The sequence below is a fragment of the Dromaius novaehollandiae genome, unplaced genomic scaffold, assembly GCF_036370855.1.
Source record: "Dromaius novaehollandiae isolate bDroNov1 unplaced genomic scaffold, bDroNov1.hap1 HAP1_SCAFFOLD_31, whole genome shotgun sequence".
Lineage (NCBI taxonomy): Eukaryota > Metazoa > Chordata > Aves > Casuariiformes > Dromaiidae > Dromaius > Dromaius novaehollandiae.
Genome location: NW_026991289.1, coordinates 1,912,108 through 1,925,641, shown reverse-complemented (window position 1 = coordinate 1,925,641; position 13,534 = coordinate 1,912,108). Strand labels below are relative to the sequence as shown.

General features: G+C 60.3%; 1 pseudogene; it reads left to right on the top strand.

Annotated features, from left to right (window-relative positions):
- The first annotated feature begins 13,255 nt into the window (after positions 1-13,255).
- The window catches only part of LOC135325538 (class I histocompatibility antigen, F10 alpha chain-like), a 46,878-nt pseudogene continuing 46,599 nt past the window's right edge, over positions 13,256-13,534 (top strand).

The following is a 13,534-nucleotide window of genomic DNA, read 5'->3' as shown; positions in this document are numbered from 1 at the left end:
TTCTCCTCTTGAGCTTTGTCTCATACCATTCTTTTCTCCTCAGGTGAAAGCAAAGTATTTAAAAGCACCTGTAAATCCTGCCAATCTGGATTATGATTTTCAATTATCATTTTAAAGGATTGATACATCTTTTCTGGATTTTCTCGGTACGACCCGGCAGACTCCTTCCAATTCATTAAATCTGTAGTTGAAAAAGGGACCTTCACATACACAGGCATCCCATCTGGTCCGACTGCTTGACGCAGCGGGGCCTGAATCACGGGATTTTGTTGAGCCCAAGTAGCCCGAGTTCTGCCTGCAATCGGGCTACATGCCTCACTTCCCTCATTTCTGCTATCGACACTGTCTTGATCTCTTTCCGGAGAGACCAATAATTGTACATCCTCTTCCTCATCACCCACTTTTAAACATCTTTTCCCAATGCTACAAGCAGAGCAACACCGAGACATTTTCTCTTTGTTTCCCATCATCATTAACACATTTGAGTCAGAGATCAATAGCTTACATTTTTTTCTAGTTTCATGATCATTTCTCAGAGAGAAGAACAAATCTACATATGGGACCTCATCCCATTTGTTCTGTCTTCTGCAAAACAACATAAGTTGCAAGATTGTATTATAGTTTAGCGTTCCCATTTCTGGCCATTTTTCCTCATCCTCCAGTTTAGACATTGGCCACCACTGAGTAGAGTATTCCTTTAATTTTCTCCTTGTTAAAGGATTCCCACCAAACTTACTCCAATGTTTCAGGATGCATCCTAAAGGAGAACAGGAGGATACCCCCACAGATTGTCCTGTTCCCATATTATTACCCTTAAAAGAACGTTCTTACCAATTACGCTTTCGTACACTCCAGTTGTCACTGTCCAAACGTGTACAAAGCTTACCTTTGGTTACCACAACCAATTACCCTTGTATCATACGCTCTATGCAATGTCTCTTAATAATTACTGCGTTGCACCTTTGAGTCGCTTACCTGTTCCGACCAGGGAGGGTGCTCACGGAGTCCCCGAACAAAACGGTCGGTGTGCGCTGGAGTCCGATGAGCAGCGTCTCCCCGCCGGGAACTGGCAAGACGATCCGGGCAAGGCTTTACAGCAAGAGTCCCACCTGGGTCGCCAGAAAACAGTTGTCCGAAAAGCGGATTCGTTGCCCGGTGTGCAATAAGCCAATAATTACACACTCAGGAGAGACATTTGTTTATTTATTTTCAGAGTTGCGCAAGCCTGGGTGCTCGGTGGTTTTCCACAAATCGAGCACACCCCCCCAACTTTTCAAGTAGCATTTATACACACAAATTGCCAGATTTACGACTTTCCCTTTTACACTGATTGGTTAGTGATTTCTTCATTCCCTGGATCCCACCCCTGCTCCTCAAGGTCCTGGTCAATTAACACTGCCCCAGCTGGCTCAGTAGGTGTTATCTCCCAAGGCCCTGAGGAAGAAGACATAATCCAGACCCCTTAATCAGCACTGTTTCAACAGTGAGAGGAAGCTTTGCTTCCCAAGGTCCTGGCGCCCAAACAGGCCTTATTTCTCAGCCTTGGCATCCTCCCTTTCGGAGTGTGGGGCACAGGAATGCAGACTGCTTGTAACTCCCTTATCTTTCCAGCCTGCACCAGCTCTGAGGCCCTTTCTTACCGCACTAGGAGCGCGGCCTAAGGCTTCAGCAAATTTAGCTACTCATGCTAAGCAAGTGTGCGGCTACTCATGTTAAGCAAATTCTGTCTAAGATAGAAGTTATCCAAATCTACCTACTTCAAACATTCTTTCTGAGCTTCTCAGGGTTGTCTTGTAACACATTGACCATTGCTCTTCCTTCCTTCAGATCTCCTTGTGGGCCAAAGGCCTGCTCTACCTTTCCAGTGTGTCCTTGCCTCCTGTACATGCAGGAAGCAGCCACGGACACTTCCCCAGGGCACTGTTGGCTCTAGCAGCAGGACCTGCTGCATTCTGAGGCTGTGGCAATGCACAGGTCTTTTCTAGACCCTTGGTAGTTGAGATCATTGGTCCTCCCAGACCGCTCAATGGTGTGTGCAGTGAAGGGAGGAGCCGGGCGTAACTTCAGGCCTGCTCACCTTTCCGGAGCCAAACTCTGGTGACAGGCCGGCTGAGGAGAGAGCCCAGGAGTGAGGGTACAACCTGCAGAAAGCCATGCCCTGGCAGCAGCTGAGACTAATCCTGTGTGCTGTGGCGTTTCTGTGGCCCTGCAGGAAAGCGGCGAGCTGTGTGCGCAGTGGGACCGAAGGCAGAGCCTGGGCTCCTTGTACAGAGAGCGGCAGGAACAAGCAGAGGCCGAATGGGCTGCGTGGGAAGCCTGGTGTACAGGGGAGGCTCCAGAGCCGGCTCAGGTACCGGCCCCATTGGACACCCTTCGGAACAACTGCCATCCTCTCCGTCACGGAGCCGAGGGCGGGAGGTCCTCTGGCCTTGGGGGCAGTGTTGCTGCTCAGTCAATGGGACACTTTGCAACTGCAGCACAACTAATTACCACCCATGGTCTTAGGACTCCCACCCAGCTAGTACTGGATTACAATTGCATCTCCCTTCCCTGCCCAGCACTTAGTGTCTAGGGTGCAGTTTGTTCCCTCCCTACTTCGCACAGCCCCTCCAAGGCTTTTGCGCATAGACTGGTGGAGAGTCTGCTGGCTTTTCCGAGGCTGTCAGCATGAGCTTGGGTCTGCAGCTCAGCCTCACTGCCATGTGTACACATCCACACGCTCACTGTTGGAAGATACCCCCGCTGCAGTTTCCCCCGGCCCCTCCTTTCTTCTTTGGAGTCCTCATGCCTCATTTGCTCTCTTTCTGCAACCAGCTTCTCACCTCCTCTCTACCTGCCTCTCTTGCTCCACGCAGACTCCTGCCAGACAAACAGCGTACACCTCACTGCTTTTTTCCTTCTTGGTCCCAATCGTGCTGCAGTCACCTCAGGCTGCAGATGCTGCGGAAAGCTCTCTTCTCACCTGCCTCCAAAAGGCAGGGCCTCTTTTTGTTCTTTGCCTAACAGTTGGCCCCAGAGAAAGACCTCCACCCCAGGGAAGCTTCTTGCAGCATTTGGGAGGATCCAGAGCTGCCCAGAGCTGCCAGGAGCAGAAGTACAGCTGAGAGCAGAGCACACCTGGTAGGAGCATTTGGGGAAGGAAAGCAGTAGTTCCCGCCCCACTAATGGCTGTGTGAATCCTGCGGGGTGTTTTTCCGTGAGTGCTGCAGCAGCCAAAGGCCAAGCAGCAGAGGGGTGTCCTGCTGAGGAAAAGTCACGGTGTTATCAAATCCCCCTTGCTGGGCTGCCGGGGGTTGGGGAAGCAGCCAGTGGGGCAGTGAGGCCTGAAGCTGTGGGTAAAACTTGAGTGCAGAAGGGTTTGGATCGCTTGGTGTGCCCTGCCAAACCTAGGGAGGAGCTCATTGGAAGTTCCTGCCCTGCAAATGGCAATTCCCTCCTCCCCATTTCCCATGCTCTCAGTGATGTCAGCAGCAAAGCAGAGGGCCAGCTGGGAATTGCAGTGAAGCCCTGCTCCCACCCTGCCCTTGCCCTGGGGGCCTGTGGTGGAGAGGTTCCTGGTTGCCCAGCTCCTGCTGCCGGGTGCTCGCCAGAGGGCCTTTGGGAAAGGGTTCCTCTCTTCCCGGTCTGGTTTGCAGACAGTCAGTCGCTCCTTCTTGGCAGGGCTTTGGCCCTAAAGAGACTTGGGCTCCCCACCCTCCCGCCCAGCCGAGGAGAAAAGAGCACAGGCAGAGGTGGAAAAGCCTCCCCCCAGCCCGTGGAAGAGAAGAAAGCAGCAGCCAAGCTGGAGACAATCCAGCCCCAGTAAGTGTGCGCTGAGCCCAGCCCCAGCCTGGGGCGGTCGAGTGTCCCTGACCCCCACAGGGTGTTATGGCTCCAAATCCCTGGGGCCTGGGGTTGCGGACAACACCCTTGGCATTCTGGTGACACAGGAATGGCCTGGGTTACACCTCCCTCCTCCCAGGTGTTATGGAAATTAGGCTTGTCAGCCACCATAACAGGGCCCGACCCTAGGTTCCTGCAGAAAAGTTCAGAGCCAAATCAAAGCAAATTAAATAATTAAATTTTAATGACACGCATGCAGTAATTACAGCTCGAGCGGGGGCCTCCGAAGAGGGACCCCGAGCAAAGAAATCCCTGGGCAATTATACTTTCCAATCTGAGCTCTCCACCCCTCACGCGGTAGTTTGGACCAATAGTAATATTTAGGTCTGGGGTCTCCTGCTCCTTATTGGGTCTCATCCCTGTCCCTAGGCAGGCTGTTTATCTTTACTGTTGAGGTTTCTGCTGACAGACGTGTCTTGATTCCTCGGGTCCCGCCCTTGTCTCTCAAGGCCCTGACAGAGAGGTGTTGTTCCAGCAATTAGCACTGCCCCAGCAGTGACAGTAGGTGTTATCTCCCAAGGTCCTGATGAAGGGGATATAATCCAGACCCCAAGATAGTCCAGACCCCCCAAATTAACACTGTTTCAGCAGTGAGAGGAGGCTTTGTTTCCCAGGGTCCTGGCGCCCAACGAGGCCTTATTTCAGAGCCTTGACATCCTCCCTTTCGGAGTGTGAAGCACAGGAATGTAAACTGCTTGCAACTCCCTTATCGTTCCAGTTTCAACCAGCTCTCAGGCCCTTTACTTACTGAACTAGGTAAAAGTTCACTATTTTATCTAAGTGCGGCCTAAGGCTTCAACAAATTTAGCTCCTCATGCTAAGCAAGTTTTAGAGAAGTCGTGCTAAGCGGCTACCTCTAGACAGTTTCAGTTTGCTCTTCCTTGACACAAGGATCCTGCCTGGAAAGTACCAAGTGTGATGACATGGCTCTAGGCCTGGCAGGGCAGGTGGGGTTTTTCCTGCATGCTGCCAGCGAGGGGAATGGGCTTGAGCAGCAGTGCTTGGATCCAGCAGGTCAGCCCCTGGGTGTGCAGCTGGTGCTGGCAGCAGGGCTTTGGTTTCATGAGCGTGGGCCCCTCTTTGTGCATGAAGGCTGGCGTGGAGAGATGGTCCCCACGTGCCCCCGGGGGCAAAAGCAAGAAAAGCCCAAGCCCCGTGAGTAGGAAGAGGTGCACAGGTGAGGGCAGGGCCTGCTTGCCCCAGTGGCCTGGCGGTCCAGCAGCTGGACGTCCCGAAGGCGAGCCAGCAGCGAGGCACCAAGGCTGGGGGGTGTCACGCTTCATCAGGAAGCAGAGTGTGCCCGTGTGCTGCGGTGAGGCTCAAGCCGGTGGCCAAGGTGGTGAGGAGAGCCCAAAAGTCGGTGCCCCTGAGGGGAGAGGAGGATGCATGGAAGAGTGAGGAAGCGATGGTGTGGGAGGGCCAGGCAAAGGTGCAGGGTGATGTGGAGCAAAGAAAGCCTGGAGGGGCCCAGCGCAGTGCGTGCACGCCAACAGGGAAGTGCTTAGAGAGCAACAGTCTGGAGAAATCAATCTCTGGCACCTTTTGTGGGAAATCTGCAGAGCCGGGCACCTGTCTCGGGGGTCCGTCCGCTAATGCCTGCAGCCTGGGGACCAGACAGGAGCACTTTGCAGTCTGTGTGCAGCTGCGGGCCTGCAGCGTGGCATGCCTGGAGCGCTGCGGTGGATGGCTGCAGCCTCTTTGGGAAGGCCCGTCTGGGAAGGTGCGGAGGGGCAGTTGGCCTTTCTGTGAGAAAGCAGCGGGAATGCAGGAAGCTCTGCCTAGGGCTGGACGGTGAGGCATATGGGTGAGGCTTAGTGGCCCCAGCAAGAGGAGTGGTCTTGCAGTGGCTGCTGTGTGCTCTAGAGGGCCTGAAGAAGGGCAGCATCTGCACGGTCTGGGAGGCAGAGAGGTGGGGAGAGGAAAATCCCTGCTGCGGCACAGATGGCAGCTCGGAGCTGGGCTCAGAAGCTGGCACCAGAGGCTTGGAGGCAAAGCCGTGGTGCTGGAGGTGCCCCCGGTGAGCAGCAAGGCCTTGTGATGTCGGTGCTAGCACGGTCACCAGCAAGGCCTTGTGATGCGGGTGCCCTGGTCACAGCAGGAGGTGGTCACGGGGGTCCCCATGGCAACGTGCAGGGCTTTGTGATGGGGGTGGCATCGTGCCCCCAAGGCCATTGTGATGGGGCGGTGCCCGTGGTGACCGAGTCCGTGCTGGGAGCAGAGCCCCTGGGTGTGCCCTCTGAGGAGAGCAGCTCGCTGAGGAGGGAGCAGCTCTCTTGAGGGCCAGAGTGGCAGGTGCGCAGGAGAAGCTCCTGCAGATGGACAAGGGGCGGCAGGCGAATGCCGGCTCCCAGCCCGTGGATGGGCTTTCTGTGAGGCCGAAGCGCAGAAGCAAGGTGAGCGGTGGGGCTGGAGGGAGAGGCAGGCAGCAGGGCCGGGAGCCGCACGGAAAGCGTGAGGACGGTGGGGAAGAGGAGGTGGGGCAAGCGAGCCAGGCCTGATCTTCTCTGGCCAGGGGGTATTTCTTGCTGGTGCTGGGGGTTTTCTGGTGCACAAAGCACACCGACCGGGATGCTGCAAGGCCCAAATGGAGCCTGTGAGCTGTGCTGAGGGTCAGAGAGCACCTCTGGGCTTAGCGCAGCTGGGCCGTGCTCGGCCTTGAGCTTCCCTTCGACATGGGGCTGGGCTTTCCTGTGCCTGAGGGGCAGCTGGTATGAACGCAACCACCTCCATCATGGGCTTCCTTCTCCCTGCAGGGGGGCCAGCAGGAGCTGCGCGCAGCACTGCAACGCATCCCGACCCCGACTTCGTCGCACCGAAGGGACAGGCGGCCGTTGCTGCCCGGCCCACAGAGCTTGCAAGGCCTCGAACACCTCATTGCAGAGGTACCGAGCTGAGCAGCGATGGTGGCAAAGCCTCTGCCTGCCTGGCTGCAGCTGTGGAGAAGCAGGCGGGAAGCGGTGGGAGAGACCAGGAGGTCTCAGGGTCCTCAGGGGAACTGCCTTTGCCCCTGTCCTGCGCAGTGCTGATGAGCCCTGTCCCCATGCAGCCTTTGGGAGCAGGGTGGGAGCCGCCTGCGTGGCAGAGCGCTGCCGCTGTTGAGGGCATCAGAGGTGCTGGAAATTGTGGGAAGGATGGAGAGTGGGGGCGGGGGCTGGGGGGGAGGAAAGGGCTGCAATCACTTTCCTATCTCCTGGGCTTGGATTGCAGACGGTGAAGGACACTGCCAGAGATGTTCTCATCGCAGCGTTCAAGAGAGAAACGGAAACACTCCATCTGCCCAGCTTAGTACCTCGTGCACCCAAGGCAGCTAGGCAGCCCCTTGGAGGCCTGGAGGCCTCTGCAGCTAAAACGGCAGGATCTGCCCGTGGAAGCAAGCTGCCTGCTCTGGAGACATCCCGCAGATCTTCTGCAAGAGGCAGGGCCAAAGCCAGGGAGCAGCTGCCGCCTCTTAGTGCTGCTGTGATGTGTCTGGAGTGCAGGAAGAGCCTGGCAGAGGAAGGTCTACAGGCAGTGCCTCTTCCTTTGCCTGCCCTTCAACAAGGCAAGCGGGAGGCTGGGGCTCTGCCCCGGGCACTTCAAGCTCCTGTCCGCTGCTTGCCTGAGGCCAGGGCTGGGTCTTCCTCGCTGGGAAAAACAAGGCTGCTGCGAGCTGATGGTGCCAGGACAAGACTTCCTGTGCAAAGCCGGCAGCTGCCAGGAGGCACCTCCTTTGTTGCGGGAGCAGAGAGCATTCCTCAAAGGCAGATGCGAGGCATGCCAGCATGCAAGGAGCAGCATGAGCCGTGGCCAGGCTGCCTGACAGAGCCAAGGCTGCCACCGTTGCTGCTGAGGGTGGCTTTTTCGAGAACTGTCGAAGGACTGTGCCAGGAGCTAGGTAGCAAGGTGCTGGCAGCTCCCAGAGATGCCTGTGCGCAGGAGACCAAGGCACAATGGTTGGAGACGATGGCGCACAGGCAGGACTTGGTGCGGAGCAAGGCCTCAGCGTCCCAAGGTGTTGAGCTGCAGCCTGCAGAAGGGCAAGTTTCCCCCGCTGAGAACCCCCAAGGAGAATCAGCCTCTTCTGGCGTGGGGGAGGTCCCGCAGTGGGAGACAATGGCCAAAGATGTTTCACAGCAGGTGGGGCTCAGCAGCCCCCACTTCGCAGAGGTGCCACCCAGCTCTGCCAAAGCCGTTGCTGGCAGTTGCCCCAGTGAAATGGTCACAGCAGAGTCCTCCTGGCCTTCCTGGCCTGAGCCTGCTGGCCTTATTCAGAGCATCCTTGCAGATGCGTGCATGGAATTGAGGGCTGAGAGCCAGAGACTTGCTGCACACAGCCCTGTAGCACCTGCCGCAGCTCTGGATTCCACAGGCCTTGAGCTCGTGTCTGCAGCCTGGAGCTGTGCTGATGACATGAGTCTTGGACATGACCGGCAGCTGGTGCAGCCTGATGTGGACAAAGGCACAAAGGAGCTCAGTGCAGCCGTGCCACAGAAGATATCGGCACACACCCTTGGTCCAGCAGCAGTGGCAAAGAGAGCCCAAGAGGAGAGCAGCGAGCATGGCAAAAGCACAGCTGCCACAGCTCTGCAAGGGCCTGATGCCCACACTTGTGATGGCAAAAGGAAGGTCACGGGGGCCGGTGCACCAGCTTCCCCGGGCAGTGGCCATGGACTGGTCACACTAGGATGGCAGCTTGCAGTGCAGAGGCCCAAACAGCAGCCTCTGGGCATCATCTGTCGCCTTCGAGGCACGCCGCTGAGCATACACCCCGACAACCCCGCGCAGTATCTCGCCGTGCTCTCAATCAAAACAGAGACGCTGGAGGAGCTTGACAGGAGCTGCGTGGCGCGCACCGGGCAGAGCTTGGCCCAGCTGCGAGAAGCCTTTCTGGAGAGGAAGGAGCCGAGGCCGAAGGAGAGGGAGGTCGAGGAAGAGGAGGGCAAGGGGAAACGTTTCTCCCTGACAGCATCGGGATGCCTCAATGTTCGCCCCAAGGAGGTGAGTGCAAAGGGTGGGCCGGGGCAGATGGTGACCCTCCGTGTGCTGGGGCCAGCCGCTGCGCCCTGCTGCAACAGCGTGATGGTGGCAGTGCTGGCAGGGCTGCGGGGGGCATTGCTGGTGGGAAAAGCAGCTGCCTTCACAAATCTCCCTCTCTGGCTTCAGCTCTGTGCCAGAAACTCCTTCTATAACCTGTGGCAACCGGAGGTGACGCGAGTGGAGCTCCTGAAGGACGCGAGGTCCAAGTGGGAGGTGCAGGAGCGGCTGTACGCCCATGCGCCCAGGAGGGAGCTGGGAGCTGGGAAGAGAGTCCGGGGAGCACCAGAGGATGCTGGCGTGGAGTGGAGCGATGAGGAAGAGGACGTTGATGAAGAGCCTTTGCAATGGGAGGAGCTGGAGAAAAACACGGCCTTGGTCATGAGCTGGGTCAGACCGAGCCTCAGGAGCCTCTTGGCAGACACAGAGCCGTGCCCTGCGGAGGTGCCCTGCTCCCCCGTTGTGAAGGGCAGAGATGCTGCCAGGGAGGCAGCTGGTGACCTGCAGAGCACGCCTCTGGCCCCAGCAGTGCCCCGAGGAGCCGAGGCAGCGGCATCTCCTTTGGCAGGAGGCTGCCAGGATGCGGGGGACAGTGTGCCTCTGTCCCCATTGGCCAGCACAGGGACAAAGGCGGAGGCCTCCCCCGCAGCCAGAGGCCCTGAGGATGCAGGGGAAAATGCTCCTCTGCCTCCATCGCTTCCCGCAGAGGCTGCGCCAGAGGCCTCCCACTTGTGCGGAGGCCCTTGTGGGGAGAGCAACAGCCTGCCTCTCCAACCACCGTTCCCCGAAGAAAGCGCAGCAGAAGGCTCTGCCCTGGCCGCAGGCCTTCCTCACCAGGTGAGCAAGGAGCATGGCGTTGGCACCCACCACCCAAGGGAGGTGCGGTGTGAGCAGCGTCTGGGGTGTGCAGGGTGGGTGAGAAGAGCTGCCCCATCGCATGGGTCCCCCGCGGCCGTGGTGAGAAGCTGTCCCCCCAGCCCTTTGCCCTCTGCACTCTCTGCCCTGGGGAAGATGCCTGGTGCTCTGCGTTTCCAAGTGCCAGAGGCCCAGGGCTGACGTGCCCTCCCCGGCCTGCACAGCATCCAGCCCTGGGGCATGGATGCTGAGCGAGGAGGGCAGGGGCAGCCCCAGCAGCAGCCGCCTCCCACAGCCAGCGAGCCAGCCCCCTTGTGCCCCGCACCCGGCCACCTCCATCCCCCGCTGCCCGCCGTGGCCCCCGGCCCAGCCCTGCTGCTACAGCCCCAAGACAAGCCTTGTGCCATTGCCCAGCCAGCTGCATGTGCCTCCCCTTGGGGCTCGCGGCCACTCACAGCATCCCCCCACCCCAGACCCTTTCCCCCCTCACATATCCCAGGGCACCAGGATGCTGAGCATGGCCAGCTGATACCACACAGGGGTGTGTTGCTGCTCTCCCCATGCAGGTTGCCTGTGAGCCCAAAGAGGAGCACAAGTCGTCGTCTTCCCTCAGGCCCACGCCAGAGGTGGACTCAGGTAGGTACCCAAGTCGAGAGCCGTTCTGGGGACGGCACAGCGAGCGGCACTGAGGCTGGCAGCAGGAAGCACCCAGGGGCTGGCCATGCCGAGGCCGTGAGCCCTCGGGAAAGCCCTTGGTGCCAGGGACAGGCGGGTGCTTGCCCTGCGCCTGCCCAGCCCCTCGCCCACGGCTCTCCTTCCTCCACAGGCATCGCCGCCCTCCCGCATGCTGCGGCTTCCAGGCGATGGCCGTCGCGGCTCAGGGCAGCGCTTCGGGCTCTGCGCAGAGCTTTTAGCTGCCGCTGTGTCTCAGGGCAGTGAGAGGAACAGCGCGAGGATGCAGCTGCCAGACAGGTCGTCCGAGATGGGGCATGGCGCAGAGCAAAGAGGCAGAGCGACGGAGGCTCTCTCCTGGCTGCTACAGCAATGCTGCCGCATCGTGTCCCAGAGCCCATGTTCTGCTCCAAATAAACCCTCGGCAGCTGTTCCCGCCGTGTTACTTGGTGTCAGGGAAATGTCAGGAGAAAGACTAGTGCAGGCGCTGCCAAGGAAGGCAGTCAGGGCTGCAGAGAAAGCCCTACAAGCAGTCGCAGAGTGAGAGAGCAGCTGGGGTGGGAAGGGTCTTCCGGAGGTGTCTGCTGCAACCTCCTGCTGCAAGTGGAGGCAAGCAGAGGAGGTTTCGCAGGGCCTGTCAGGGTCAAGCTCTGACCGTCTCTGGCGATGGATTCCCGCACGGCCCTGGCACCCTGCTCCAGTGTTGCACCACCATTCGGCTTCCAAGGCCATTTGCAGTCTCTGAGGGGAATTTTCCCTGCCGCAAGCTGTGCCGTTGCCCTCAACCTGTCCCCAGGCCCCTCAGGACGTCTCTGGCTCCATGCTCTCTGCACGCTCCCGTTAGGCTCTTGCAGGCAGCAGTGAGATCCCCCTACGCCTTCTCTTCCGCCGGCTGCACCAAGCCAGCACCCTTGGCCTCTGCTCCTGTGTGCTGTGCTGCAGCTGCCAGGCAGCTTGGGGGCCTGCGCTGGGCTTGCTGCAGTGTGGCCCCGTCTGCGTGGGGCAGGGAGCTGGGGATATGGTGCAATGGGGCAGGGGCCTGGGGATATGGGTGCAATAGGGTGAGGGCCTGGGGATGTGGGTGCAATGGGGCAGGGGGCCTGGGGATGTGGGTGCAATGGGGCAGAGGGCTGGGGATATGGGTGCAATGGGGCGGGGGGCTGGGGAGGTGGGTGCAATTGGGCAGGGGCCTGGGGACGTGGGTGCAATGGGGCAGGGGCTGGGGAGGTGGGTGCAATGGGGCAGGGGCTGGGGATATGGGTGCAATGGGGCGGGGAGGCTTGGGATATGGGCACAATGGGGCAGGGGCCTGGGGACATGGGCGCAATGGGGCAGGGGTCTGGGGACATGGGTGCAATGGGGCAGGGGGCTGGGACCATGGGTGCAATGGGATGGGGGGCCTGGGTCCATGGGTGGTGGTGGGTGTTGATGTGACCTCACGCCTCAGTCCAGGGGTGCAATGGGGGTGGACGCCTGGGTCCATGGGTGGTGGTGGGTGCTGATGGGTGGCCACCTGGGCCCATGGGTGACAACACGGGTGCAATGGGGCTGGACACCTGGGTCCATGGGTGGCGGACGGTGCTGATGGGGTTGGACAGCTGGCTCCATGGATGGGTGTGGGTGCTGCTGGGACTGGATGCCTGGCTCCAGGGGTGCAATGGGGCTGGATGCCTGGGTCCCCGGGCAGCTCCTCACCCATGGGTGCCACCTTGGGCAGGTTTCCACATCTTCCAGTAGACCTATGGGTGCCGGGGGTGGGCCGGGGCCACCTACCAGCACTCGGCCTTCGATGGGCACCACTCCCTGAGCTCCCACTGCTGGCCCCGTGTCCCCATCGCCATGTCCCCGTGGTCTCCTGTCCCTATCCCTGCCCCCGTCCCTGCATCCTCGGGTCCCCATCTCCACCGCCGGGTCCCCGTCCCTTGGCCGAGCCAAACTCCATCCCCGGAGCTGACCCCTGTCCCCACCGTGTCCCCCCGTCCCTGTGACAGAGCCAACTCCATCAGCATCCCCACAGCATCCCCGTCCCCACGGTGTCCCCATCCCCACAGCATCCCCATTCGCCTGCCGTCCTCGTCCTCACCATGTCCCCATCCCCGTGGTGTCCCCGTCCCCCTGCCCCTGAGACAGAGCCAACTCCATCTCCAGCCCCACGGCATCCCCGTCCCCACGGTGTCCCTGTCCTCACCACATCCCCCTGCCCCTGTGACAGAGCCAACTCCATCCCATCCCAATGGTGTCCCCGTCCACACATCGTCCCCAACCCCACATCATCCCCATCCCCACAGTGTCCCCCTGCCCCTGTGACAGAGCCAACTCCATCTCCATCCCCACATCGTCCCCATCCCCACGGCATCCCATCCCCACATTGTCTCCATCCCCATGGCGTCCCATCCCCACATCGTCCCCACTTCCACATCATCTCCATCCCCACATCATCCCCATCCCCCCAGTGTCCCATCCCCACATCATCCCCATCCCCACATCGTCCCCGTCCCCCCAGTGTCCCCGTCCCCACATCATCTCCGTCCCCACATCGTCCTCGTCCTCCCACATCGCCTCCGCGCTCCCGCCCACCACGCGCTCCACGGAGATCTGCCCGGCGCCCGGTGGCATCACCACTGCCGCGCTGCGCCATTGGCGGGCGGCCGCCGGCGGGGCCAATGGCTGCGTGACAAGGCGGGGCGGAAGTCGCAGCTCGGCCCTGTGCAGCGCCCTCCGCGCGCGCCCTCGCTGTCGCTTTTCCCAACCTGCCGCGCCGGGATCTGCCCAGCGCCTGGTGACGCCTGGGTCGACTCGAGCTGCTATTGGCGGGTGGGACAGAGCGCAGCCAATGGCGGTGTGCCGCAGCAGAGCCAATGGCGGTGTGGGGGCGTGGCCCCCGTGGGCTTCGGCGCTGCGTGAGGGCGACGGCGATGGCAGCGAGGAGGCGGTAGGGGGGCGGGCGATGGGGCCGGGGCTGCTGCTGCTGCTGCTGCTGCTTGGGGGCGGTGGGGCGGCGGGGAGTGGTGAGTGCGGGCGGGGACCCCGGCCCCCCTCTGCCCTCCCCCGCTGCCGGGCTCCCCGTCAGCGGCCCCACGGGCCGGCCTGCAACCGTCCCCGGGAGGTGCTA